Genomic DNA, 6,000 nt, shown 5'->3' on the forward strand with positions numbered 1-6,000 from the left:
GAAAATTTCATCGGTACACACACATAACAAGACAAAGATCTCCCGTATAGCCTTAAGAGACATTTGGGGCAAGAGTTGTCAGCGAGCACTTATGAAGGCCGGCACAGCACATGAGGGGGTAGGTGGCCAGCAAGATATACACACACACGCACAACTGTAAATTACAGGTGTGCATCGCAATATGGGAACCATGTTAAAATGTTAAAATATTTATAAATAATTCGGGGAGGACAAAGAAATATACAACTATTTCAAATATGAATAATACATTAGTGTATCTTGTAGGCAACTAACACATAACCTTTAATATATCCAAAAGGAATTAAACAAATATATATTTTATAATTCTAAAGAATCCATTAATTCATCCAGAACTCTATACAACATTTTCCTTTAACCTCACAAGATGGGTATTTTTCTCTCTCTTCGTAAGAATGTAAATTCTTGATGCCTGATTTCTGCCTTTGCTCCAAAACGTGAAATAAAAAGAACACATTTTGGTGGTGCTGCATATTTTCATTGGCCAAGGTAATCACTTAATTAGCGTCGCGAGGATATGTGGAGTCCCAAAACAACGGGGAAAACCATCCGCTGCAGCGTGCCTCACGATGCTGGAAACGCGAAAATGCATCATTTGTACCGAGGGGGCAAACCCTTTTGTGTTTGTGGTCTAATGTCAAGCACCCTTCTGGCAGAGAAAGCTTGGCAATGGAGGCACGCGTCACTGTGCATCAAATCTGAGGCCAAACATCGCAAAGGTTAAGCGCACGCGCACACACACCGCTGAGATATTAGTGGGGGGAAAAAAACCTCTGCATGGCCAATATAGTCAGCTAAATGTGAAAACATTGTAAAAACGATGTTGACAATCGGTATCTTTTATTTCAATATAGCCTCACATGAGATTATAAAATTAATATATTGTTTTAAAGCACTCTGTGTCTCAAAAGAGCCGTCACATTCCCACTGTGAGGGCCAGTTTCATGGATCTTGCAGGAATTATGGCATGAATCCACCAGCTAACAGGATTTGAACTCACCTCTTTCGACTGTGAGTGGAGCACTATAATCGATGTAACAAAAGGTAAAGGTGCAGCCCTACAATTTGCTTTGGCATGGCGTTGCTGGTGGAAGGCCCTCCACAAGAGGGAGCTCTAGAGTGCCCCTCTATTGGGAACTTCAACCGACACTGGCCGGACATTTTGGAAGAGGCCGCCGATCGACTACCGTATTTTCCCGCATATAACCCGCGGGTTATACCACTTTTTACAAACAAAACAAGACCCTGCGGGGTATATGGAGGTGCGGGCTATCTGATTATTTTTTTTACACAAAACGCTATTTTTGCCTGGGTATATGCGTATGCGGGCTATATGCGGGAATATACGGTAACTGTGGTGAAGCAATTTATACGTACTGGGTGGAGGAACGGTGGGAGCTAAGAACTTCTTGCAACTGCCGTGCCAGGAGAATAAATACAAAATTCGGTGTGCTAACCATGACACCACTGCGGCATCCGCATAACGTGAACAAGAATGCATTGTCGAGTGAACAAATGCATTCGAATGTAATTGTGTCTTTGCCTTGCATGGAGGTGTAATTGATTTTATTTCACAAAGCCGGAAGTCTGAATGAATCGTGATTGTTAGCAGCCATGCCAGTCTCCTCGCCAGTTGCCTGTGCGTGGAGCTGAGGAGAGTCCAGTGCAAAGTAAGCAATAAGAGACAGCTGCTGACTTAATACGCTATTCATTCTGCTTTACCGTAATCATGCAATTGCGCCGTCCTCAATGAATGATCTGCAACCGAACTGTTAACTATATTCTAGATGTGAAGCTTTCGTGACCGCAATGATTCATACTCAATGGTTTTTTCAGTAAAGTCACGTAGGTAAAAAATTATAATAATAAAATAAATGAAAACAACTAAATTCAATCACGACGTTTCGGGCGTAACACAAGCGTCCTTCTTCAGGTACCTGAAGACGTGTGTTAACTATATTCTTTTAGAGACTGTGCTTTCTCCGATCAAATAACTTGTACATTTCACTGAAACATTATAGCTTCGATTCAGTAAATATTCGTAGGATGGCCACTTATGAGGTGCTGTGGAGACGCCACCATGTTTCGAGTATTTTATACTGACGAGTAAAATGTGTTTCTTGCTCAAATGAGTGTGGCACTGTGGTCGTCTCATATTCAGGCCTGGTAACTGGTTGTGTCGTGTAAATCCCACATTCATATGGGAAATGAGAGTGCAATGCACTTGGTCCAGCAACAATCGAGGCCCTTAATCGCCACCCAGAATCCATCTCTTGTCTGGATTCTTAAACCATTTGTTCACAATGCATATAGTTTAACTGTCATTATAAATCGCTTTGTCCACAAGTGAATCTATGAGTCCGAATACATCGGAACGAGGTCCTGGCGAGCCTGGAGTTTTATCCATATTGTTTTCATTTATGTTTTTTTCACTTCTTCATCTTTCAGTTAAAACATTCCTGAAAATGTGCTGAAAGTAAACTGTAAAAGGGAGAATGTGTATATATATTTGTTTTATAAAATGTTCAAATCATTGAGAAATGTATGGTCATTGTAACTTTCTATTATTGATTGAGTACCACCCCTTCCATGTTCAGCCACATACTCTTTGATCACCCATTGCACCTGGTGCATGGACAAAGGTAATTAAACTGCCATATCATTGCGTTATGTAATATATTTATATATAAAACAATCCAGTTACGTTCTTAAAATGTTCCTCATGACTTGCACTTCAAAGTAATCATTGCTCTGAATGCTTTAGATGAGCTACAACTGCTTTATTACCAACAGAAGGGAGACAGGAAATCCATACAATACTACACTGGGGCTTTAAGTCACATCATCTGCGGTGTGATTATTTTATTATTCCTTCTCTTTTGTAAGTTATTTAAAAATTGTATTTTTAGACGTGACTTTCATCAAGGGTTTTTTTTTCTCTCTCTCTCTCTCTCGTACATCTACGTGTACAGACCAACGAACGGAGCACATCCGAGTGTCCGTACGCAGGGGAGATGGAGCAATGAAATCAGTTCACGTGCAAGCGCTCGGCTACTTATTACATCGTAGGATCGTGAGAAGTGTCAGCGGATCGCGGAGGCCTTCGTCCAAGGCTGTAGCCATGGAGTCAACATTGGAGGGGGGGGGGGGATCTTCCAGGGGGTCTGGGGTCCCCCCCCCAGAAAAAAAATCTAAATTTGAAAACTCATTTCCTGCCATTTCCTGCCTAAAATAAAAAAAAAATTCACTAACACATAGGATGGACTTTTTATTATTTTTTTTTACAATCATGTCTAATAGTGTATTGTATTACATTGCTCTGTTTTTTCCTTTTCTCGTTTCATTGTATGTAATAGCAGAGATTAGGGATTAATAAAGTACAACCATAACCACAATCATATAAACATACATCTATTTTATAGCAATATATAATGGGGGGGGAACATTTTGAGCATATTTGAATATTGCGGGGATGTGTCCCCCCCAATATGTGTCCCCCCTCCAATATATATTATAATTACGGCCTTGCCTTCGTCCATTAGGCGACTGACGACGGCTGATGATGGTGATGATGTGTACACGTGTGGATGCGCAGCTGTGATTTGGCAAAGTGTGGTGCTCCGTTTAGACTGCTCAACTTGCCTGTGGAAGGCTGCGAGAGCTAAAATGCTGGCTGTAGGATTTCGTTCAGCGTGCCATCCCTTCAGAAGGGTTAAAATAGTTACCACTTTGTCAAAAAACAAGAATCCTTGGGAACGTGGAATTGTCACCACTCTTCGATGTGTTTTTGGGTTGCACTGCGTGCTGTTGGGAATGTTCTCTGACATTCTACTCCGCGTGCTGAGAGCCCCCTTCAGTGACTGGAGTAGCTTCAGAAGTGCTGGTCGCGTAGACACCCCGCCAGACAACATGTGGTACAACAGAGGAACAACATTGGAGAGCTACTCGGCTCAATCGTGAACACCTGCACAGTAGTACTTTCCACCACTATATCAGGGTCATCATCATGCCCCCACTTGTGTATTAACGCCCGCTGACGTATGGCTTTCGGTGAGTGGTAGAGTGGCGGTTATTGAAATGGGCCACAATCCCCGAGAACAAGTTTGATTGTTGGCCATGCACAACAACAAATTATTGTTTAATCCAGACCTTGGCTTCCTCAGGTTGGCTCAGCCTAAAGCCAAAGTCTCGCGTGGTGTGATATCATCAGCACTCTGGGGCAGACAAAGGTGGCCAGGGCTTTGTTTGAGTCACTGCCAAAAAGCTAAACTTGGGGGGGGGGGGTCTTCACAGTTTTCATATGTATATGTATATCGAAATATGATTGCATAGCAGCATTTAAAGTGTAGGTTAAATACCATCCAGAGGGATTCTCTAGAGCTCCATCTAGTGGAGTGCCGTTAAACCAGCAATGGCACGGGCGAGCACTTACAGAACTGCACCTTTACCTTGTACATTCAAATGCATCCACATATCTAAAGGAAGCGCGGATATGTTTGAAAAGTGATTAATGAAATAGACAATTTTATTAGCGGGAATTCAATACTTTTCAATTAGATTTCAATTTGTCGAAATCCATGCTTTCTATGTTTATTATGAACTCAATTCCTATTCAATCATTGACTTAACGGTAATAGATAATCATAACGTGACCAAATTATCTGGCAAATCGAATGGCCACGTTTCTTTGTTTTAAATAACGTATACAGTGATCCCTCGTTTATCGCGGTTAATGGGGACCGGAGCCCCTCATGATAGGTGAAAATCCGCGAATTAGGATTGGCCCCCTAGGAATTTCCGTATATGTGTGTGTGGGTACCAGAAAGTTTAAAATATGTATATTTATACTTGATATATATTTTACTTAAATCTATTTAATTATAAAACCTTAATATTATACATTCACTCTCTCTCTCTCATACGATACGTATTATGGTAATGACGACGACGACGATGACAATGACGATGACAATGACGACGATGACAGACCTGTGCAGTTCGATGAATGTGATGATGAATGATGATGATGATGGTGTTACTGCACAGGTATAATGAGGCCTTTAAATCAGTTCGAAAAATCCGTGATGCACTGAGGCCGCGAAACTTGAACCACGAAGTGGCGAGGGATTACTGTACAGCATTTTTTTTTACAAATACAAATACCGTCTCATTGTTACTGATATAAATTACGAACATAATTCCGCACTTCTTCGTCTTTGTTTTGAAATGGAAACTTTTAACTTCGCGTCCAAGAATTCACATCCAAGTTCAGAGTCAAAACCAACGTGTTGTACCCTAATGTCATTAGTCTGATAAACAATTGAGAAGGTTAAGCACAAGAATTTTCATTACATCCTTCAAAGGTTAAAAAAAATGTTTTTAACGGCAATTTTGCGTGTGTTTGCATAAATATTGTACATATTCCAATAAAAATAACATTTAAATGGAAAAAAAAAACCCAATGTAGATACATTCCAAATATTTAACTTTCCAGATCGTTTATATATATACAACATTCGGTTCGTGCTTTTCAAGGTTTGATTAAAATTGTCAGATAAATTGGGAAGTGAGGGACATTCAGTAACATGAGTCACAGGACAAAGGGATATATGTGCAGCATTACAATGCATATTCATCTTGACGTGAGCTCAAAACTTGGATACGAAGAAAATACTTTCAGTCCTTCGAATTCAGCTCAGTCAGGAGAACGCCTCATTACGTCTTAAAATTAAACACGACGAGACGCTAAACACAATGTGCTTTAACTTACCGTGCGTGTTTTTTGTTATTTTTATTTCAATATTAAAACACTATGTACCGTGGTGGTTATTCGGCTAGATTTTATAATGTGTTCAAGCATGTAATTTAACAAACACACACACTGATGTTCCTGCATAACAACAACAACAACGAGGCTACAGCACTTGAATAATATGCCCAAATAACTTGGTAACTCATATA

This window comes from Lampetra fluviatilis, chromosome 14 (genome assembly GCF_964198595.1).
Source record: "Lampetra fluviatilis chromosome 14, kcLamFluv1.1, whole genome shotgun sequence".
Taxonomy (NCBI): domain Eukaryota; kingdom Metazoa; phylum Chordata; class Hyperoartia; order Petromyzontiformes; family Petromyzontidae; genus Lampetra; species Lampetra fluviatilis.